General features: G+C 44.2%; 1 pseudogene; it reads right to left on the reverse strand.

Moving 5' to 3' along the window:
- Nucleotides 1-99: 99 nt before the first annotated feature.
- Nucleotides 100-22974, reverse strand: LOC115683553 (phosphate transporter PHO1-like; annotated as a pseudogene).
- Between the last annotated feature and the right edge of the window lie 2214 nt (nt 22975-25188).

The raw sequence follows: 25188 nt of genomic DNA on the forward strand, positions 1-25188 counted from the left end.
CTTTCTTGGAACTGCTTTATGCTTCAGGAAAACATCTCAAGAACTCGATGTCACTACCCTAAAAGGAGTTGAACAAATCACAGAACAAAGGGCAAGATGCAATTAGCATTCCTCCAGCACTAAACAAGTACAAGAATGCTCGAATATGCAACACAATGAATGAACACGCTTGGCATCCTTCATTCTCTTACAGGTGGAGTTGGGACCCCTTTGTGACAAAGCATCTGATCTCATTCTATACATACATAAATTGATAAACCAAATTGTACATACAGTTACAATTGAAGCAGAAGTTGATTAGCGCTTAATGGTTAAGGGCAGCGGCAGAATTTCTCATGGTCTGCCTCTAGATGTAAGTGAAGTATGACAGCTTTGCCTCTGTATAGTGGCTTAATTTAGTCATCCGAGTCCATCTCTCTAAATGGTAAAGGAACCATCTTCACTGCTCAGAACTTCCCGACATTGTTCAAATGTTCATTCTCCAATCTGCATATTCATTTTTCAATGAAAATTAGTGGTGGATGTTTAAAGAAAATGACATTTAAATTTCTGGCTAAGTTGGTTCATAGGGCCTAGGACAACGAACTGAACAGAAGCACAAGAGGAGAAGGTAGCTCGAATGTACCTGTAGAAGTTCCAGTGTCCTCGACGAATCACTTCCAATGAAGCCAGGAATAAATCTAGCAAATGCGATTCGACAACTCCCACACGGAATCGCAGAACCGTCTCTACCCAAGCAAACCTCAGAACCGTGTTCAAAGCCTACAATAGCAAAGAGTACTCGTCAATTGTCATCCCTAAGTATTTCTTTCAGTAATGGATCTATGTTTTACCAAGTGAAAGTGACATTGTAATAGATGCTAACCGAAGCAAAATCTATTGTCCTCTTAATAATTAATGATGTTTTAATTTATCTTGGGACAGATTGGAATTGGAAGGAATAAGGAACTTACGATAGAAATGACATAAACGCTTTTGTTGTTGAGGATTAGATCATCTCTGAGCCAAGAATTCTTGGATCTTCGGTTAAGGACACCCCAATCTTTGATGAAATCCCAATAGAGCTGATAAAACATAGCCACTGTCGAGGTCACCACGACTACTATCAGCCATGGCATCCCCTCCTGACGGGCATACGTGAGCCTTGCTCCAGCTGCCACCATCGCTGAAACATACTTCCCCATGTTTGCCAGATGGTTTGCATCGCCCTCGTCAAACCATCTTCTCGCACACTGAGTATCAACAAGAAACGCCAAGATCTCAGCTAATACAATTGAAGTTAGCTCATAATCATTTGATGACTTCATTTGTGGATGGATGTAGATTACCTGCATGGCACGCCAATAGTACGGCAAGAATGAGATCACATAAGCGAGTTCTCTATAAAATTGCCCTGATTTACAGGTCTCATATTGGTGTGTTCTGAAGCTTCCAGCAAGAAAATAGCAGGCTGTCGATTCCGTGTGCCTCAGTAATGGGATCTGCAGCGACAAACGAACAAAATGTGTATAGATTCCCAATGAACATAAGAAAACAAAATTGAATATATAACGGTGTTATTGCAGAAAAACGACACTGGCGAAACTCACAGGATGACGTTTATTGTACCTGACTGGTTAGTTGGTCAGCCATGAGAAAGTCTACCATCAAAACCTGCATTCAGTTATATCAACTTCAAACCAATTCAGAGAGTGTGATTAAATTGTCTATTGCAAAGTTCTTCCATGCATTTGAAGGAGCAAAAAATGTACCTTACAGAAAGGAGAGCAGATAATGTTACGTATGACCCAAATGAAACAGTACCGAGTCGGACAATAGAAGACATTGAACGGACATACCAGCAACAATATATAAACCTGCAAGTGAAAGTAGAAAAAACTGAGACGAAATTCTTTTAATATGTCTAATCACAACTTGGTCCTTGCAATGAAATTGGGGGAAGTTTTTGTACCAGAAGGAGGACTCCCGGGATGGGGTCAGCCCGGATTGACGAGAAACCATTGGTGCGCAGGAGGAGGTGAACGACCATCATGCCGACCACGGTCATCAGGGAGGTGGTGCAGATGAGGAACGGTGTCTCGGTACTTGAGCGCCGTGGTGGGCGAGAATTCGCATATGAAGTTGCAGTTGATTCGAGTTTGCTTCCACGCGAAGAGATTGCATCCATACATTAACAGGTGCAAGCTGAACAATGCAAAGGCACTGCACAATACACAGCTTGTCAGTCATATTTGTGTGAAAAATCAGTGCCGTGTACTTATTAAAATATAGCATCAGTATGTAAAAGTGAAGCTACACTATTGTTGCACTGAATCATCAAATTTTGACACAAGTTGATTGGAAATGCTTACTCAAGACACGACGAAATGATAGAACTCTGTACCTGAACACAGGGTACACAATGTCCACGTAATTAGGATAGGCTTTGGAGGAGAAAACGCCAATTAGGTGCGCTAGTATTGCGTATAAGCTAAACAATGTGACGAAACATCCTGTGAGTAATCCTGCAGACAGAGGGTGGATTGGCAGTTTTAGCGGCGTTAGACTTATTCGCGGCCTATTGAACTTCCGGGACATTTAAGATTACTCAGATAAACTTCTAATTGTACCAATATTCAGACCATTATCAACTTCGATGCTAATTTAGTAAAGTTAAATGTCCAACTTGAGAGCGAGTTCGCAACTTGGGAGAGATCATTACCAACGAAAAACGTAACCATGTGAGAATCTCTTTGCTGGTGTGGTCTTAAGAACTTCATGGCCTTTTTCCTGTCATTGTTGGTGAAGTGCTTGGTGAACATGGACTCCACTTCGTCCATTAGTCTAATAACCTTGCAGAATCACATGATAACTCCATTAGTAATTGTTAGGATAACCATAATCACCTTCAGCATGAAGTGCTTTAGAAATTTCCCTCGTGTACACAATCTGTGGAAATCCAGAAATTCTCAATAGGCTATCCAAGATAGAGGAACCCATTTCACAGATTTAGGTTAGAATCTGGAAATGAACCACTCTCCCATGCACACAATGAAATAAAACATAAGAATTATTTAAAAAGAATTTTGAGGAAGAAAAGAGAAATACAGAAAGTGGGGATTTCTTCAGTTTATTGCAAATGTCCTGAATCGGCTACAAATTACCAATAGCAACATCTGAGATCATCAGGTACCTTGTCTGAGCTGACAAAGTGGGATTTCTTCACTTCTTTTAGATAATTTGTGGATGCTTGTGGACCTGCAACCTGTTCATTCAGTAAGTAGAAATCACCAATTTGGTCTAATTCTCCAGCTGTACGTTGAGCATCATGAATTGCTATAAATGGCAAAAGAAGCTCTAAATTCTTAACTGTGTTAACTCTATTTTCTACTCATATTTATGAAATTAGAAAAAAACAGTATAATAATTCTATAATATTCAACTAAGTTATTTAATTATTATGCTAATTGTTGTTAGATAATATTAAAAAATAATTACATTCTATAAGATATCATAGTTGTATTCATATAACTATCTTATTAAGTAATTTATTACAATTATGATTAAGTATGCTCATACGATGTAACAGCCTGAATTTCGATGTAATTCCGGGATCAATAAAATTGACATTATTTCGCATCTCATTTTAGTAAGTCTCGCCCAGAGCTGATCACTCTAGGGATACTAACCAGTGGGGTATGGCTAACTAGGAAACGGAACGTGGACCAGGGACCCGACAGTGAACTGGACATCGATCTCGAGATATGATGAGGGAATATTTTGGACCAACGTGGGCCGATCTTAGGAAAGGTGATGGATTTGGTTTGGCCAAGGCCAATGATGTACAATCGGATCACAGGTGATTCTGCACGACCGAAAGTGCACGTGGCCAACTAGTCCTGAACTGGAACCGAACGATCGCGACCTCTGGGACTAGTGATAATTTCTCATTCTCACGATGATTGGGACCGTCATGACTCGGACAACCCTAGGTCGATACGCGTAACCCCTAAACAGCCGTCCGTTAGTGAGAGACTCTAAAATTGGAAATTTAGCGAATTTTGGTGACGTAATTGGACCCGGACTTCGGTGTCGATTTTCGAGGGCTTGTATAGCTATTTTCACGATTCTGACGTCATCTTACGCTGGCCACACACGTTTATGGATAGTACGGCCGAAAAATGGAATTTCGACCCGGAAGTCAAAAATTACGATTTTGCCCCTCGGGATACCGACATCGATTTTGAGGCCGTATAGGATTATTTTTCGAGGCCGACATCATTTTGGGGTGGCCACGCACATTTAGAGTTGTTTCGGTCAAAAATTGGAATTTTTGCTCGGAAGTGAAAAATAATATTATTTTATTCCCCAGGACTTTGTAGTCGATTTTCGAAGGCTTAAGAGGCTATTTTCGCGATTTCGACGCCATATTATGTTGCCCACACCTATTTGGGGTTGGGGTAGCCAAAAATTGAAATTTCGCCCCGGGACCTGAAAAATGACCATTTTGCCCCTGGCCTATTTTTGGTCCGAACTTCTGGGAAAATATTTGGGATAATTAAAATTAATTATCAGCTCAATTATTGGACTCAAAGACCTTTTTGCCCTTGCATTATTGGATAAAGATGATCGAGGACCGTCGGATTAGGGGCATTTTAGTCAAATCTCTCGGATCGGCGACACGTGGCGCCTTTGGCCCACCATATTTGACCAGCTTGGACCAGATTCTCTTTCCTCCTCCCTCATTCGGCCATCTCCCCCGACCAGCCTCCTCCTCCCACCGATTTCTCCCTTTCCCGGCCAAGGATCGCCGGAGCTCCGCCGTCACCGTTCAGCCGTGCCACAGTTTCCGCCTCACCTCATCTGTAACAGCCCGAATTTCGATGTAATTTCGGGATCAATAAAATTGACATTATTTCGCATTTCATTTTAGTAAGTCTCGCCCAGAGCTGATCACTCTCGGGATACTAACCAATAGGGTATGGCTAATTAGGAAGCGGTACGTGGACCAAGGACCCGATCGCGAAGCGGACACCGATCACGAGAAATGATGAGAGAATATTATGAACCAATGTGGATCGATTTTAGGAAAGGTGACGGATTTGGTTTGGCCAAGGCCAACGATGTACAATCGGATCGCAGGTGATTCTGCATGACCGAGAGTGCACGTGGCCAACTAGTCCTGAACTTAAACCGGACGATTGTGGCTTCTGGGACTAGTGATAATTTCTTATTCTCTCAATGATCGGACCGTTATGACTCGGATAACTCTAGGTCGATACGCGTAACCTCTAAACAGCCGCCCGTTAGTGAGAGATCCTGAAATTGGAAATTGAGCGAGTTTTGATCACGAAATTAGGCCCGGATTTTGATGTCGATTTTCGATGGCTTAAGAGACTATTTTTGGGAATCTGATGTCATATTATGCTGGCCACGCATATTTTGAGTTAGTATGGTTGAAAATTAGAATTTCGGTCCGGGGGTGAAAAATTACGATTTTGCCCCTCGGGATCCTGGAGTTGATTCTGAGGCCGTCTGAGGTTATTTTTCGCGGCCGATGTCATTTTAGGGTGGCCACGTGCATATAGAGTGGTTTCGGTCAAAAATTGGAATTTTGGCTCGGAAGTGAAAAATAATATTATTTTATTCCCAGAACTTGGCAGTCGATTTTCAAGGGCTTAAGAAGCTATTTTCGCGATTCCGACGCCATATCATGTTGGCCACACTCATTTGGGAGTGATATAGCCAAAAATTGGAATTTCGTCCCGGGACCGGAAAAATGACCGTTTTGCCCCTGGGCCGTTTTCGGGTTCGAATTTTTGGGAAATTATTTGGGATAATTAAAGTTATTTATCAGCTGCATTATTGGCCCCATTTACCTTTTTTGCCCTCAATTGTTAGATAGGGTTAAATTAAGGCCGTTAGATTAGGGGCGTTTTGGTCATTTTTGCGGATTGGCGACACTTGGCACCCCTTGGCCCACCATATTTGACCGGTTGAACCCTCACTCTCTCTCCTCCCAGCTCCCATTCGGTCAGAACTCTCTCCCTCTCTCCCGCATTCCTCCTCCTCCGTTTTCCCTTTTCCTTGGCCGTTCTCGCCGGAGCTTGCCGGAGCCACGCTGGCCGCCGTCCGCCGGTACCACCGCAGCTGCTGCTTCGTCCGACCACCACCATCACCCACCAACATCACCACCCTCACCCCGTCTCTCTCTCTCTCTCTCTCTCTCTCTCTCTCTCTCTCTCTCTCTCTCTCTCTCTCTCTTTTCCGTCCGGCCAAAGGACCGCCAGAGCTTCGCCGCCGCCGCACCGGAGCCCGATCGGCTGAGCTGCTGCCGCCGCGACCCCCAGCCCGTCCGTACGTCGCCGTACGTCACTGTCTGTACAGTGTCCGTACGGTTCCATACAGTGTCCGTACGCCGTCCGCCGGCCGCCGTCCGTACCGCCGTCGCCGGGAACGCCGCCGCCGGTTCCACTGTTCATCGGTGATCGGCCGCCGTTCCTCGTCATCGTGGCCTAGAATTAAGTGAGTGTATTTCCTAAACCCGGATTAGGACTGATAGTGTATTTTCTAGACTGGGTTGAGTATTGTCGGTGCATATTGGGAAAAATTAGAGTACCATTTGATGAGGTATATTACTAGGATAATATTGGTGATTTATTGGGCGAGCATGGATTAGTTGAGGATTAAGTGATTGGACTGCCGGGTATGCCCGGGCTGACAGACTTGTTGATTGTTGTGCCCATTTATTGGGGAATTGAATAATGCCATGTCGTGTGCTCGTGTAGCCGACTCGTGCGGAGTGTGATCGGCCATTTGATGGCTTGAGTGGGTTATGGAATTACACATTGTGAATTTGGGCCGCACGGTATTAATAGGCCAAGTAAGCACATGGCTTGTAAATTAGGCACTGTGGGTTGACTTTGATTGAACTGTGTGCCTGTGCCTATGTTATGTGAATGCTCATGTTGCATTTCATGGCATGCGTTATGAATGCCGAGAATGAGGCTTGTGATGAAATTGTGCAAGCATGCGCGCATGCCATGAGCATGTGATCATCTAGAATACCCTGAAGCGTGTTACGCCGGGTTTAGCTAATAAATGGTTGTGTGATCACCTAAGGACCTTCGGGTTGTGACCTTCGGGTCGATACCGTCCTCATGCACTTTGAAGCAGGATGATGCCCGGTTCATCCGGAAGACGACCATCCTGATGCGTTTACGCGGGCTCTGGTTTGTAAAGAGATCAGTGTTGCGCCTCATGCACTTTGAAGCAGGCTAGAGACACTGGGCCAAATCGGTGTTGCGCCTCATGCACTTTGAAGCAGGCTAGACGCACCGGGCCGGAAGTGGCATTGACTCGAGTCGTAATAAATAATTGAGACAGTGTGCTGGGTGAATCGAAATGAGAACATAGCATGATATTGACATTGCATGCATAGAATGCATGACCCGGCATGCGAGATGAATACTGTGAGCATGTGTGTGTGGTGTATGTGTAATCATTGTGTACGCGCATGTATCTTGAGGACAATTAATAAACTGCCTAACCTGCAGGGGAATTCCTATGTTCTATCTGGGCCCGAGGGCCCAGGGTATTGTTTGTGTATTATGTTGTTTTGCCTATCAGGAGAGTGCATGTTAGCCTAGCCTACGTTTAGGGGTTATACTCATTGAGATTCGTCTCACAGTTGTAATAACCTACCTTTTCAGACCCCCAGCCATAAGAATGCTGAATCCACCGCTTTTTGGAATACCCGTACAGATACATCAGTATACAAGTACCTACCCCGCAGGAAATGGGGAATCGTATGTAAGATACCGATCCATGGTGTTTGTAAACGTGGGAGAGTATTTTCATCAGACTCAGGAGTATGTGACTTGATGCCTAAGAGATGCCGATGGAAACCTAGGGCAACCCCTTAGGACTTTTGATGCGCCAATCGGTCAAAATGGATTGATGGAACCCATATATGCGGATGGCGAGGTGATCAATCCTCAGGATGTCTACGATGTAGATGGCGTTGATGAGCCTATGGATGGGGAGCCACAGGAGCCACAGGTGATAGCTGAAGACCAAGACCAAGTTGCCGAAGAAGAAGACGAGCTGGAGGACATGGATCTGGATTCTGATGAAGACCATGAAGAGGTAGCTGAGGTAGGGTCAGATGTGGAGATAGGAACTGATGAAGATGACGAGTTAGGTCTTTACCTAGGTCTGGAGTTAGAGCTCGATTCAGAGGATGAGAGGATTGCGGCAGAAGCTATGGACTGGGAGGAGTCAGAGTCTAGTGAGGAGGCCTTTGAGGAGTCGTCAGATGATCTCACCGAGTCCTCAGACCCGGATTGGGAGCCGTAGAGAGAGGCCAGAGCTTGTTAGGGGAGGATCGTTTCTTTTTTACTGCAGTCCCCCTGGTAGGATTAGACGACTCACCCTAGCCACCGGTCCTTTTTGCTTGTGTGGCTGTTTACAGGTTTTTGAGCCAGTTGTAAATAAATATTATAAAAAGGATTTTCTATAGCAATATAAATATATGTGTGTCCTTCCGTGTTGTATGTTGTCGTGCTGTCCATTGTCTCATATTATTATTGTCAAGGTTTGTTTATTTCTTCTGCTTGTGCTTTACTCTATGTTTGGGCGTTGGGTCGGCATACGCTTCCTGGGAGCGTTGCACCATAATCGACCAAGGTAGGGATGTTAGCGCTTCGTGGGGTACGGGGCGTGACATCCCCGTGTGAATTGGTATCTGAGCAAGGTTAGCTCGGTCCAATTTGGTCGAAGTTTGGAGTGATAAGGAGCGTTGAGACCATGGGTAGACAGTAGAGTGACCTTGTGTGCTACGTGCATCTCCTGATAGTTGTGTTTGATTGAGCGCTTACTGGTATGACCCGTAAAGTGCAGGTGCGGCAGGACCTGAGGTGAGTACGCGAATTCCTTGGGTGATGTGTTGATTGGCTCTTATTAGGCCGCATGCTGATTGTCTGATTGTTGTTTAGATACCTGCCTAGGACTTAGACTGAGATAGATTGGTTTAAGTCTTTAATTCCTTAATGGAATTATAGCAGGTAGTGGAATAGCTGAGTTGTGAGGATGAGTAGAAGAAAGAGTAAGGAACCCCAGGGTCAGCCTAGTTCAGAAGGCCAAGAGACCCGAGACCGCCGACTAGAGGACATTATTCAAACTCCAGGCAGGAGAAGGGGAAAGGAGCCCCAAGCCAAGGCTAGCGAGGGAGCCCGTGAGGCTAGAGACCCAAGATTTGATGAAGTGATGAACACTTTGCGGGAAATTGGGCATATTATGGGATTGCAGGCTCAAAAAAGGGCCACAACTTATGCTCAGGCAGCTGAGGCCGCCCTGAATGCTGGTAATGGAGGAAATCAGGCCAATCCAGGGCAGGCTCAACCAGCATGAGTTAGGCAGATGCCCCATTTAGTGGAGCAATTTATAAAGTTGAAGCCGCCTAAATTTCATGGCCGCGGTGACCCCGAGACTGCGCCAAGATGGGTGGAAGAATTGGAGAAAACCTTTAGGGTTTTGGGGTGCACCGATGAGGAGAAGGTAACATTGGCGGTTTATCAGCTGCAGGACGGTGCAAACGATTGGTGGAATGCCACGGAGGGCAGAGTATTTCCTGAAGGAACGGCCCCGACCTGGGCAGTATTTGTGGAGAATTTTTATGAGAAGTATTTTTCAGAAAATGCCCAGGAAAAAGAAATTGATGGAGTTTATGCGATTGCGTCAGGGCTAGATGACTGTCGACCAATATGAAGCCGAATTTGCAAGACTGGCAAAGTTTGCACCGACCATGGTAGAAAATCCGCGGGATAGAGCTCGGAGATTCCGGGATGGACTGAAGCCGGATCTTCGGAGCTTGATTTTATCTCACGATATCAAGGATTATGGGGAAATGCATTGGCGGGCTCAGATTATGGAGCGGGACCAGCAAGAAAGGGCAGCCGCTTCGGGATCGCGGTTTGCCCAAAACAGAGATAATCGCCGTTTGGGGAAAAGACTTGTAACTGGGAATAGAAGATTTGTTCCACCGGCCAGGCGAAATATAGGGAAGCAGGTCCCTCGGCAGAGTAGATATGGGGCATGTTTTAAGTGCGGGAGTATGGAGCATCAAATTCGTAGTTGCCCGCAGATGCAGCCCTCAGGACCACCCAGATTACCGCCATCGCGCATTGGAAATCAAGTCGGACCTCCCCCACCGGCTAATCAAGGGCGACCACCAGCTCAGGGAAGGGTCTCTGCCATGGCGCGCAGAGAAGCTGAGAATGCGCCGGGCGTGGTCACAGGTACGATTTCCTTATGTAATCATGCCGCTTATGCATTGTTTGATCCGGGGGCGACCCATTCTTTTATTTCAGAGCAGTTTATTAAGTTGGTTGGTCTGAAACCAATGTTGCTTGAAAGTATGCTTTGTGTGTCGACACCCATGAATGATAGGGTGCTAGTTTCTTTTGGATGCCCTAACTGTAAGATTGTGATCGGGGATAGAGAAGCAAGTATCGACTTGGCAGTATTAGCCATGTTCGATTTTGATGTGATCATTGGTATGGACTGGTTAGTCCGACAGAAAGCTGTATTGGATTGCAGCGATAGGACGATCCAATTTAATCCGGATGGATGTCCTAGTTTTGTATTTCAGGGAAATCGAGGAGGAATCTCGACCCCTTGGATTTCCTCGCTTGAGGTGAGCAAGTTGTTGGATGATGGGTGTGAAGGATATCTGGTAAATGTTGTGGATCCGACAAAGGCGGAACCTAAGTTGGAGGATATACCCGTAGTATGCAATTTCCCCGAGGTGTTTCCTCAGGAATTGCCGGGTTTACCGCCTGAGCGAGAGGTGGAGTTTGTGATTGAATTGGCCCCTGGGACGGAGCCGATTTCGAAAGCTCCATATTGGATGTCCTTATCAGAATTGAAGGAGCTGAAAGTGCAAATATAGGAATTGTTGGACAAGGGTTTCATTCACCTTAGTGCGTCACCATGGGGAGCGCCAGTCCTGTTTGTTAGAAAGAAAGATGGAACTCTGAGGCTGTGCATAGATTACCGGCAGTTGAATCAAGTGACAGTGAAGAACAAGTATCCACTGCCGAGGATTGATGATTTGTTCGATCAACTACAAGGAGCCTCAGTATTTTCCAAGATAGATTTGAGGACCGGGTATCATTAGCTGAGGATCAGGAACGAGGATATTCCTAAGATTGCTTTTAGGACCAGATACGGGCATTATGAGTTTTTAGTTATGCCCTTTGGACTAACGAACGCCCCAGCTGCTTTCATAGATTTAATGAATCGGGTGTTCAAAGAATTCCTCGACCAGTTTGTGATAGTCTTCATTGATGATATTCTAGTGTACTCTAAGAGCCCTGAAGAGCATGAAGTACACTTGGCAGAAGTGTTATGGACTTTAAGAGAACACAAGCTGTTCGCCAAGTTCAGCAAATGCGAGTTTTGGTTAAACAGAGTGGCGTTTCTTGGACATATAGTTTCCGGAGATGGGATCTCTGTTGACCCAGCTAAGATTGAAGCAGTAATGAAGTGGCCTAGGCTGACCTCAGTAACAGAAATTCGAAGTTTCTTGGGATTGGCTGGTTATTATCGACGTTTTGTAGAAGGATTCTCGTCGATAGCCATGCCATTGACGCGATTGTTGAAAAAGGAATCTAAGTTCGTATGGGATGACAAATGTGAGAGAAGTTTCCAAGAGCTAAAGCACAGATTAACAACAACTCCCGTGTTGATCATTCTGTCTGGACCAGAAGGATTTGAAGTCTATAGTGATGCATCACTAAGAGGACTTGGCTGTGTCCTGATACAGCATGGAAAAGTGGTAGCGTATGCGTCGCATCAGTTGAGGCCCCATGAGATGAATTACCCGACGTATGATTTGGAATTAGCGGCGATCGTATTCGCTCTCAAAATCTGGAGGCATTATTTGTGTGGAGAGAAATTCCAGATTTATACCGACCATCCGAGCTTCAAGTACCTATTTCGCAGAAAGAGTTGAATATGAGGCAGCGCCGATGGATGGAGCTTTTAAAGGACTATGATTGCGACATTTTGTATCATCCTGGGAAGGCGAATCGAGTCGCTGATGCCTTAAGTCGCAAGTCTAGTATAGCGCACCTAATGGTCAAGGAGTGGACATTATTGGAAAGGCTCAGAGATACAGAGTTCAAGTTCGAAGTGAGCCAGATGTCCAGTCTGTTAGCTGCGTTGAGGATCGAACCGGAAATTCAGACAAAAATCAAGGAACTTCAGTCTATCGACCAGGAAATCCAAAAGATCGTTGGGTTGGATGCTGCTAAAAGAAAATCAGATTGTCAAGTGAGTGAGAATGGAATTTTAAAGTTCCGAGGACGAATGTGTGTGCCTGATGACGCAGAGCTCAAGGAAGAAATCTTATCGGAAGCTCACAGGAGCAAGTATAGTATCCATCCAGGCAGCACGAAAATGTATCAGAATTTGCGGCAACATTATTGGTGGAATGGAATGAAGGCTGATGTGGCTAAGTATGTGGCTAAGTGTTTGATGTGCCAACAAGTGAAGGCACAGCACTGTAAGCCTGGAGGACTGCTGAGACCGTTAGAGATTCCCGAGTGAAAATGGGAGCATATCACGATGGATTTTGTATCGGGATTACCGCGCAGCCAGAGAGGACATGATTCTATATGGGTCATAGTGGATCGTTTGACTAAGTTAGCGCACTTTCTGGCAGTGCGAAAGGATTTTGAGCTGGAAAGATACGCAGAATTGTATGTGAGGCAAATAGTACGTCTGCATGGAGTATCAGTAACAATCACATTGGATCGTGACCCGAGGTTTACTGCAAATTTTTGGAGAATTCTGCAAGTGGCTATGGGAACAAAGTTGCAATTCAATACAGCCTACCATCCGCAGACAGATGGCCAATCGGAAAGAACGATTCAGACTCTTGAGGACATGCTGAGAGCTTGTGTGTTGGATTTTCAAGGCAAATGGGAAGAACAGTTGCATTTAGTGGAATTTGCCTATAACAACAGCTATCAGCAGAGTATCCAGATGCCACCGTTCGAAGCCTTATATGGTAGGGCGTGTAGGACACCTCTGTGCTGGGATGAAGTAGGTGAGCGGAGTATCAAGGGCCCAGAGTTAGTGCAGCAGTCAGTGGAAGCTGTAGAAATTATTCGGGACAGACTGAGAACGGCACAGAGTCGCCAAAAGAGTTATGCCGATAGAAGACGACGACCCTTGGAATTTCCAGTGGGAGATCATGTATTTCTCAAGGTGTCACTAATGAAAGGATTATCCCGATTCGGCAAGAAAGGAAAACTCAGTCCAAAGTATGTCGGGCCATTTGAAATATTGGAAAAGATTGGCGATATGGCTTATCGATTGGCATTGCCGCCTAACCTATCCCAAGTGCATAATGTTTTCCACGTGTCAATGTTAAGAAAGTACGAACCAGACCCTATTCACGTCCTAAGGTATGAGAAGATAGACGTGGACGATAAGGTGTCGTATGTGGAAAGACCAGTTAGGATCGAAGATCGGAAGGACCGTGTGTTAAGAAATACGACGATTCCAATGGTCAAAGTTGTCTAGGAACACCACGGGACTGAAGGTGCCACTTGGGAAAGCGAAGAAATTATGAGACGTCAGCACCCCCAGTTGTTTGAGTAGATAAGGGTAGATTGCAAATTTCGAGGATGAAATTTTTGTAAGGGGGGAAGAGTTGTAACAGTCCGAATTTCGATGTAATTCCGGGATCAATAAAATTGACATTATTTCGCATTTCATTTTAGTAAGTCTCGCCCAAAGCTGATCACTCTCGGGATACTAACCAATAGGGTATGGCTAATTAGGAAGCGGTACGTGGACCAAGGACCCGATCGCGAAGCGGACACCGATCACGAGAAATGATGAGAGAATATTATGAACCAATGTGGATCGATCTTAGGAAAGGTGACGGATTTGGTTTGGCCAAGGCCAACGATGTACAATCGGATCGCAGGTGATTCTGCATGACCGAGAGTGCATGTGGCCAACCAGTCCTGAACTTAAACCGGACGATCGTGGCTTCTGGGACTAGTGATAATTTCTCATTCTCTCAATGATCGGACCGTTATGACTCGGATAACCCTAGGTCGATACGCGTAACCTCTAAACAGCCGCCCGTTAGTGAGAGATCCTGAAATTGGAAATTGAGCGAGTTTCGATCACGAAATTGGGCCCGGATTTCGATGTCGATTTTCGATGGCTTAAGAGACTATTTTTGGGAATCTGACGTCATATTATGCTGGCCACGCATATTTGGAGTTAGTATGGTTGAAAATTAGAATTTCGGCCCGAGGGTGAAAAATTACGATTTTGCCCATCGGGACCCCAGCGTTGATTTTGAGGCTGTCTGAGGTTATTTTTCGCGGCCGATGTCATTTTAAGGTGGCCACAAGCATATAGAGTGGTTTCGGTCAAAAATTGGAATTTTGGCTCGGAAGTGAAAAATAATATTATTTTATTCCTAGAACTTGGCAGTCTATTTTCAAGGGCTTAAGAAGCTATTTTCGCGATTCCGACGCCATATTATGTTGGCCACACTCATTTGGGAGTGATATAGCCAAAAATTGGAATTTCGCCCCGGGACCGGAAAAATGACCGTTTTGCCCCTGGGCCGTTTTCGGGTTCGAATTTTTGGGAAATTATTTGGGATAATTTAAGTATTTATTAGCTGCATTATTGGCCCCATTTACCTTTTTGCCCTCAACTATTAGATAGGGTTAAATTAAGGCCGTTAGATTAGGGGCGTTTTGGTCATTTTTGCGGATTGGCGACACTTGGAACCCCTTGGCCCACCATATTTGACCGGTTGAACCCTCACTCTCTCTCCTCCCAGCTCCCATTCGGCCAAAAATCTCTCCCTCTCTCCCGAATTCCTCCTCCTCCGTTTTCCCTTTTCCTTGGCCGTTCTCGCCGGAGCTCGCCGGAGCCACGCCGGCCGCCGTCCGCCGGTGCCACCGCAGCTGCTGCTTCGTCCGACCACCACCATCACCCACCAGCATCACCACCCTCACCCCGTCTCTCTCTCTTTCTCTCTCTCTTTTCCGTCCGGCCAAAGGACCGCCGGAGCTTCGCCGCCGCCGCACTGGAGCCCGATCGGCCGAGCTGCTGCCGCCGCGACCCCCAGCCCGTCCGTACGTCGCCATACGTCACTGTCCATACAGTGTCCGTACGGTTCCGTACGGTGTCCATACACCGCCGGCCGCCGTCCGTACCGCCGTCGCTAGGAACGCCGCCGCCGGTTCCACTGTTCGTCAGTGATAGGCCGCCGTTCCTCGTCATCGTGGCCTAGAATTAAGTGAGTGTATTTCCTAAACCCGGATTAGGACTGATAGTGTATTTTCTAGACTGGGTTGAGTATTGTCGGTGCATATTGGGAAAAATTAGAGTACCATTTGATGAGGTATATTACTAGGATAATATTGGTGATTTATTGGGCGAGCATGGATTAGTTGAGGATTAAGTGATTGATCGGGTATGCGTGCGAGGACTTGTTGATTGTTGTGCCCATTTATTGGGGAATTGAATAATGCCATGTCGTGTGCTCGTGTAGCCGACTCGTGCGGAGTGTGATCGGCCATTTGATGACTTGAGTGGGTTATGAAGTTACACATTGTGAATTTGGGCCGCACGGTATTAATAGGCCAAGTAAGCACATGGCTTGTAAATTAGGCACTGTGGGATGACTTTGATTGAACTGTGTGCCTGTGCCTATGTTATGTGGATGCTCATGTTGCATTTCATGGCATGCGTTATGAATGCCGAGAATGAGGCTTGTGATGAAATTGTGCAAGCATGCGTGCCTGCCATGAGCATGTGATCATCTAGAATACCCTAAAGCGTGTTACGCGGGGTTTAGCTAATAAATGGTTGTGTGATCACCTAAGGACCTTCGGGTTGAGACCTTCGGGTCGATACCGTCTTCATGCACTTTGAAGCAGGACGATGCCCGGTTCTTCCGGAAGACGACCTTCCTAATGCGTTTACGCGGGCTCTGGTTTGTAAGGAGATCAGTGTTGCGCCTCATGAACTTTGAAGCAGGCTAGAGACACTGGGCCAGATCGGTGTTGCGCCTCATGCACTTTGAAGCAGGCTAGACGCACCGGGCCGGAAGTGGCATTGACTCGAGTCGTAATAAATAATTGAGACAGTGTGCTGGGTGAATCGAAATGAGAACATAGCATGACTTTGACATTGCATGCATAGAATGCATGACCCGGCATGCGAGATGAATACTGTGAGCATGTGTGTGTGGCGTATGTGTGATCATTGTGTACGCGCACGTATCTTGAGGACAATTAATAAACTGCCTAACCTGCAGGGGAATTCCTATGTTCTATCTGGGCCCGAGGGCCCAGGGTATTGTTTGTGTATTATGTTGTTTTGCCTATCAGGAGAGTGCATGTTAGCCTAGCCTACGTTTAGGGGTTATACTCATTGAAATTCGTCTCACAGTTGTAATAACCTACCTTTTCAGACCCCCAGCCATAAGAATGCTGAATCCACCGCTTTTTGGAATACCCGTACAGATACATCAGTATACAAGTACCTACCCCGCAGGAAATGGGGAATCGTATGTAAGATACCGATCAATGGTGTTTGTAAACGTGGGAGAGTATTTTCATCAGACTCAGGAGTATGTGGCTTGATGCCTAAGAGATGCCGATGGAAACCTAGGGCAACCCCTTAGGACTTTTGATGCGCCAATCGGTCAAAATGGATTGATGGAACCCATATATGCGGATGGCGAGGTGATCAATCCTCAGGATGTCTACGATGTAGATGGCGTTGATGAGCCTATGGATGGGGAGCCACAGGAGCCACAGGTGATAGCTGAAGACCAAGACCAAGTTGCCGAAGAAGAAGACGAGCTGGAGGACATGGATCTGGATTCTGATGAAGACCATGAAGAGGTAGCTGAGGTAGGGTCAGATGTGGAGATAGGAACTGATGAAGATGACGAGTTAGGTCTTTACCTAGATCCGGAGTTAGAGCTCGATTCAGAGGATGAGAGGATTGCGGCAGAAGCTATGGACTGGGAGGAGTCAGAGTCTAGTGAGGAGGCCTTTGAGGAGTCGTCAGATGATCTCACCGAGTCCTCAGACCCGGATTGGGAGCCGTAGAGAGAGGCCAGAGCTTGTTAGGGGAGGATCGTTTCTTTTTTACTGCAGTCCCCCTGGTAGGATTAGACGACTCACCCTAGCCACCGGTCCTTTTTGCTTGTGTGGCTGTTTACAGGTTTTTGAGCCAGTTGTAAATAAATATTATAAAAAGGATTTTCTATAGCAATATAAATATATGTGTGTCCTTCCGTGTTGTATGTTGTCGTGTTGTCCATTGTCTCATATTATTATTGTCAGGGTTTGTTTATTTCTTCTGCTTGTGCTTTACTCTATGTTTGGGCGTTGGGTCGGCATACGCTTCCTGGGAACGTTGCACCATAATCGACCAAGGTAGGGATGTTAGCGCTTCGTGGGGTACGGGGCGTGACATCATCACCATCACCCTCAGCCGACCATCCTCTCTCTCTCTCTCTCTCTCTCTCTCTCTCTCTCTCTCTCTCTCTCTCAGCCAAGGAACGCCGGAGCTTCACCACCGCCGCGCCGGAGCTCGAACGGCCGAGCCGCTGCCGCCGTGACCCTCCAGCTGTCCGTACGTCGTCGTACGTCCCCGTCCGTACGCCTTCCGTACGACTGTCCGTACGCCGCCTTCCGTACGTCGCCGCCGGAACGCCGCCGCCGGTTCCACCGTTCACCGGTGATCGGCCGCCGTTCCTCGTCGTCGTAGAGTTGAAATAGGTTAGTGTACCTCCTAAACCCGGATTAGGACTGATAGTGCGTTTTCTGGACTGGTTTGGGTATTATTAGTGTATACTGAAAGGAATTGGTGAATCGATTGGTGAAGGAAAATTACTGGATTAATATCAGTGGATTAATGTGAGATTAATTAGTGGACTATTCGACTAGCCGGGACTGATTGAGGATTAGGTGACTAGACTGCCGGGTATGCCCGGGTTGGCTGAATTATGATTATTGTGCCCAATTTTGGGAAATTGAATAATACCATGTCGTGTGCTTGGGTGGCTGACTCATGTGGAGTGTGACTGGCCAATTGACGGCTTGATCAAATTTTTGAACTGTACATTGTGCATTGGGCCGCACGGTATTAATTGGCCAAGTGAGCACATTGTTGTAGCATAAATTTGACTGGTTGTCTACAGTATGTTTGATGCTCATGGTGCATTGTGCTGCATTTCATGACCACGCATTGTGTATGCCGAGAATGAGACATGTGAGGAAATTGTGCGAGAATGTGTGCCTGTCATGAGCATGTGATCACCTAATTATACCCTGATGCGTTTTTACGCGTGGTTTTCGGGTCGTGCCGTCCTCATGCACTTTGTAGCAGGACGATGCTCGGTATGTCCGGAAGACGACCATCCTCATGCACTTTGTAGCAGGCTTTGGTTCGTAAGGAGATCGGTGTTGCGCCTCATGCACTTTGTAGCAGGCTAGAGACACTGGGCCTGGGGCGTTTTTACGCTGGCCGCGGAGTGTTGTGAGCCTTCGGGCCGTGACCTTTGGGCCGATTTCTAATTAAAATGAGCTATATGCCAGTGTGCAGTGTGAGTCAATATGAACATGGCATGATAATGACATTTACATGCATAAGACTGCATGGGCTAATGCGCAAGTGTGCGAGACTCGATGATTGGCATGCGAATCTAACATTAATAAGCATGATCATTGCGTATGGCGTACGTGTGATTGGTATGCCGCGTACGTGCCGTGAGTATTATAATGAAATGCCTAACCTGCAGGGTCAATTGTATGATCGATCTGGGCTCGAGGGCCTAGGTCATTGTTTGTATACTGCATTGTTTTGCTGGTCAGGAGAATGCATGTTAGCCTAGCCTAGGTTTAGGGGATATACTCGCTGAGATTCGTCTCACGGTTGTAATAACCAAACTTTTTAGACCCCTAGCCCTGAGCATGCCGAAGCTGCCACCTCTTTTTGGGATCCCCACTCAGATCCATTCGACTACGAGAGTATACCCAGCTAGGAATGGGGAATCGTATGTAAGATATCATTCCGTAGTATATGTGAATGTGGGTGACTACTTTTACCAAGCGCAAGAGTATGTGGCCTGGTGCCTGAAAGACGCTGACGGAAACATCGGACGACCGCTCAGAACCTTTGACGTCCCGGTAGACATAGGCGGGGTGATGATACCCCAGATGGCTGATGGCGAGGTTGTGGATCCCCCACCTGCAGACGAACCTGTGGCCATGGACCAGGAGCCAGGGGTATGGTACGAGGATCCCGAGCCAATGGCCGAGGAGGTTGAACAGGAGCCGGAGCCCATGGATCAAGACCCGGATGAGGACGGAGAGGTTGCTGAGCTAGGATCTGATGAGGAGGTAGTGTCCGAGGAGGAGTTAGATCTGTATTTGGACCCGGAGCTTGAGATAGACTCAGAGGATGAGTGGGCTGCAGCGCAGGAGATGGAGTCCGAGGAGTCTGAGCCCCCTGATAGTTCTTCAAGGGAGTCGTCGGGTGATTCTTCGGAGTCCTCAGACCCTGATTGGAAGCCCTAAAGCAGGCCAGAGTTGGTAGGGAGGACTGTCCCTTTTTTACTGTAGTTCTCCTTATAGGTTTAGTCAGACTCACCCTGGCCACTTACCCTTTTTGACCTAGTGGCTGTTAACTGGTTGTGCTGTTTGTTTTTGTTGTACAACTAGATATGTAAAAAAAAAAGGTTTTCTATATTAATATAATATGTACATCTTTTCAACTGTGTTTTATGTTGCAGTGCTATCCGTTGTCTCTTATATCTATTGTCAGGATTGTTTATTTAATTGCTTTCGCTTGTGCTTGTTCTCTGTTGGGTGTTGGGTCGGCGACGCTTCCTGGGACGTTGCACCATAATCGACCAAGGTAGGGATGTTAGCGCTTCGTAGGGTACGGGGCTTGACATACGATATCTAATTATATTAATGGAATAAGTATCATAATATTGTTACTACCAATATTTGTATAAAATAATAATAATTTGGTAATATATTATAATTATGTTGATTATTGGTAATTCCAAGATATATTTAACAATAAGAGGAGTACTTTGGAAATAGCTATTACAGTTTTGGTTGTACTAGCTATTTTAAATAATCTATAATACAGTCGATCATGTTACAGCTATTATAATATATTACAGCTATCATAACATATATGTAATGTAATCACAAGAAAATATTGTAATGGTAATAATACTATAACAGAGATGTTTGAGGTTGTAATGTAGTAAGTTGCTTTTGATAACCCATGAACACATGTGCAGACAAACACACAAAGTAAAATATGTGATTGGAAATTCTCTCTTTTGATTTTCTCCTACTCCTAATATTTTCCTAATTTAAAGGGTCACGTCCAATTGAGGTTAAGGTAAACGAACTCCGATAATACTCCGATGATAAGTTGAAAATTACATGCTTACCTTGTGGAATTTCTTTAAAATCTTCGTAAAAGCCATCAAGTTTAATGAGCTGCCAAAGATACCGAAATAATTAATATCCATTAGCTATATTTTCCCAGCTTTTTTACTGAAGGAAAATATGTGCTAAGTATCAGCAATAAATAAAAGAGTGAATGATTGAATAACCTGTAGTTTTTCAGCAGAAAAAGCCCTCTGTAGAGCTCCACGAAAGCGCCTCTAATCATCTTCTCAGCACACTGAATCTTCTTCTTACTCATGCTGTAATCTTTTGTGCCATCCTTTTTCCTGTTCTTGTTGTTAACAAGGTCATCCCACAGCATTATTGTGAGAGCCGTGATTGCGCCTGCTGCTGTTGTGCTTGGGATCCTCTTCATCATGCCCATCTTGGGCTTGCCTGTCTGCTTTGGCCTTGACGATGACCTCGTCACTGAGTTCATATAACTCGCTCCATTGTTCTCTAGGATGGCAACCTCTTGACCTTGCTCCTCTAAGGCTTCCATGGAGTTCTCATTGAGGAGGTCGCCAGAGCTCTCTGTGGAATGCAATTAATAAGTTCATATATCATGAATCCATCGTCCAAGAATAATGGGATAAATTGCGTGCCAAGTGCTCTCTCAAATTCGATAATATCGTCAGGATAATGTAGCTGATGTTGAATTTTGTAAAATTAAGTTTGAACACAAATAAAGTTGGGGAAAACCTAGCTAAGAACTCAATAAAGACATGCTAATAGCTCGGTCATGGCACTTTAACGCCGCGTTTGGGGCAGTTTTGGAAATGGGCATTGGAGGCGTTTATGCCAAAATTAAGGTATGCGGCAAGAAAATCTCAAAGGTCTTTGAACCAAAATTAACATTTCTAAAGGCCCTTAGCTCAATATAAGTCCCACCCAAATTTGGCTTCACGTATTTCTAGAATACTAAATCATTTTTCCTTCCAACTTTGCTCCAGCTAAACTATTGAAATTTGAGTTTTGCCCTCACCGGCTTTTACTATGCACGCATCACACAACGTCGCTAGCAAGCCCAGGTCCGATCGCCGATAAGCCTGGCCTGAGGTCGACGACCTCAGGGGAGGGTCACTCAGGGTCGCACGACCTCCAACAGCCAGTGCCTGAGTTAGGGTTCTCTTTCTTCTAATGTATATTTTAATAATTACTTAGATTGGGTGCAATAGTGTTTACCCAAACATTATTTGCATTTTATAAACACTCTTTAGCCTGAAGTTTTTTTATATTTATGCTAAGGCATTTCCCAAAAGCTCTCCTAAACGCACCCTAAATAGGTTTTGGCCCGTCCGTTAATTTCAACCGTTGATAGTATTATATAGCTGCCTATCCCGTTTGATTAGAAAATGCATACTATTAATTATACTCAACGATTGCTGTTCATATGATTTTTATATTTTAATAATAAAAAATTCATAGTTCTGTCGAATAATATCTTTCTCTAGCCATTAGTTATTTTTCTCGACAAATTTATGTTTCCTGGCACCGTAGGTTGCAATAAGATGACTCAACTCTATGATCTTTCCCTGTCTAGAAGTTGTGTGCGCGCGTGTTATGTGATGACTCAGTTCGTCAACACTTGTCTTTGTAGTTGTACTTGTAACACATCAATCCATGAATGTTCACAGATTGAGGTCCACCCACTTTGCGACGGACCCATGCAGCTTTCTCTCTCTCAGCTCCACGTGGCACGACATGAGGCCATCCATATTTTCCTAGGCAGAACTACCTTATTACAATTTTATGCCTAATTAAAAAAGCGGGTTTTCGAAAATGTTATCCTGTCGAATGAGTCCCACTTTTAACGTCCGAGACAAATGTACTAGGCTCGGTAAAATTGTTAACTTGTTTACGAGGTCACGAAAACTATTAGATAGATTTGTTCCAACATGGTACACACATTTCTCTCAGATTACAGGAAAACAACATAAATCGCGTGTAATTAGCAGGAAAATCGCTATATATTTCCAAGAAAATAGAAAAGTTTGGATCTCACCTGATGAGAAATCAGAGTCACGGCCAGAAGAAGACCGCGAGAGGCTTCCCTCGTTGTTGCCATTTGCCTTTAGCGACGATGAACTCCTGCGTCGCCTCTCGCTCAATATTCTCTTGAGGTCTTGCAAGATCTGCAGCTGTTTTTCGAGCTCCTCTCCTCTGTCCAGAAACTCTCTCTCCCTGCTCTCGTAAAACTGGTTCACCTTGTTAAGCTCTTCGTCCAGTGCCTCAAAGAACACTCTCACCTAAAGATACTCAGTCAATGTTATAAATATAATAGAAATTCAAAGTGAATGTGTGTGTGTGTGTGTTTTGTGCAGCAATTGATTTGTTGGTCTTATTGGTGCACCTCGTGTTCTTCATCGAACAGCTTAGTGAGTTCTGTTTCACACGCTTCGTCCTCTACCTGTCCATTCTTCAAGTTCTCGCTCCTCACCTGCAACCAAACCCTAAGGATAAAGAAATCGGCCAGAAGAGAAAAGAAAAAGGCAAGGAAAATGGATGTTTATTCAACAACTTCGTTTGTCTTTTGGTGTCGCTTTCGTATCTGGGTCATTTTCCTTTTCTTTTTTTGGTGCTCCATTCACGTTAGCTTCGTGAAACAAAAGGGAGACCCACCTGTGCAAGCATTTCTTCTTCTTCTTCTTCTTTTTTTCAGGGCAAGCACTATATATTAATCAGAAAAATACAAAGAAAATTTGACTTTGTCCCGGGATTTTTGCCCTCACCTCATTCCCTTACGTCTCGCCTGAACAGAAAAATTGTAGCACACAAGTCCAGGCTCGAAAGAGCTCGAAGCCGAACAACCGCAAGATTATGTGGGTTGACAACAGATGAGTAGTGAACTTGAAAACTGGCAGCTCAAAAAGGGTATTATCTCTTTTCGGGTTTGCTTCGTGGACTCAAAGTCGTCAATATCCGAAGTTTGGAAACGCGTAGCTTGGACTACTCTCCTTACTAAACAACAACTTCATATGAAGCTATAGCTTTAATGCCCGATTAATAAAGAATAGGGTAAGTCCATTCATTAATGAAGATTCTCCTATCGAGCTCTCCCAAGTAATTTCGGAAGGTCTGACGGTTTTACCAATCTGTAAATACAAATTATGTAAGAATTAGAGGTAAGGGCAGGCATCCAAAATGAGCTCATTATGTTGAAAACATGTGAAATTCACTGTTATTTTGGAAGCTTGATGAGATTCAAAATGGGTATCATTTACTAAAATAATACACGACGTTTTACCACTGTCACAAAAAGTATCGCGAGGGCATCTACAAAAATAGATTAAATGAGCATTTTCGGGTGGACATGCGTCACTCTCTCAATCCCTCATTTCCTTGTTTTCTTCGTTTTTTATATTCGGAATAAGAATTTAATTACTTTTATTGATGAAATTACAAGTTGCACTTTCTACTGTTCACATCTATGTTTATTTCCATCTTCATTGTAGAATATTCACATTTCTTTTCCTTAATAAAGGAGTTCTCTAGAAAAGGTTGTTTGAAATTATTTCTATTTTCACCATTCTTGTAGTTTTGCGACTCTCTTTTAAGGAGCTTTCTCGAGTTTATTGCATAAAGTGACTTGTTTGCTTGGCTTAGTTTTTGTATCAAACCAAAATATTTACTTGTCATAGGGAAGAGTATATTTAAATGCCAAAATATTATAGGGAATTCGAAATGCATTACATATAATAATTAGTTGTCTTCCAAAATATGAAGTGTTTGATACAAGAATAAAATTCAATACCGTGCATATGATTAATTCGCACTTGAGAAATTAAAGAACGAATTAATTTAGAACTTAATTGTCAACAAAATTTGTTGTTTTGAAAAGGTGTAACGAGATTGCTCACCCTTCCTCACGTGAAATCGACCGTTCGAGCTCTAAACTATACATTTTCGGGCAGGTATGCATATAACTTTCATTGCCACCTAAATGATTCGGTGACTTTCTATTAATACTTAGGACTATGTCTCCGATTGTTTAGTGGAAAGATGAATGATTTGAAAAATATTCTCCTAAAATTAATCGCTTGAATCACTTACAAAAATGAATGAACTAAATAATATTTTCATCGTCTACGATATTGTTTAGACATAGATTTGTTGTCGATAATGAAAACATTACTCATTGGTTAACTGTTTCAAGTGATACAAATGATCATTTTTTAGAAAATATTTTTCAAATCATTTATTTTCCGGGAAATGAATGGAATCTTAGTTATTGGCCATTTTTTTTTTATCATTCTCCAATATTCTTCATTGTATTTTTATTTATTTCCCTAAAAAAATATTTTTTATATATTGAATTGTTACTCTCATAGTGTGCTTCCCCCATATGCCAACTTTTATTGCACGAAATTAAAAAAAAAAACTTTTTTACCATTATGTCTACGGAGCATTTGAAGTTGCGCTTACGTTCATGTATTTCTGCTAAAAGCAATAAAAGAATGTTCACCATTTCGGAGTTTTTACACTAATAAGACCCAAAATTTGAAAATAATCAATAAGAATGTTCAAGAGATTTTATCTGGGAACTCATTTTAGTCTCTGTTTGTTTCACGAAAAATGAATTATTTTAAAAAAATTTCCTAAAAATGATCGCCCGTATCATTTATAAAAATTCATAAGCGAAAAATATATTCATTGTCCATGAAAATATTTG

This window comes from Syzygium oleosum, unplaced genomic scaffold, assembly GCF_021117445.2.
Source record: "Syzygium oleosum isolate NSW1041296 unplaced genomic scaffold, Sole_v2.1 Sole_v2.01, whole genome shotgun sequence".
Classification (NCBI taxonomy): Eukaryota; Viridiplantae; Streptophyta; class Magnoliopsida; order Myrtales; family Myrtaceae; genus Syzygium; species Syzygium oleosum.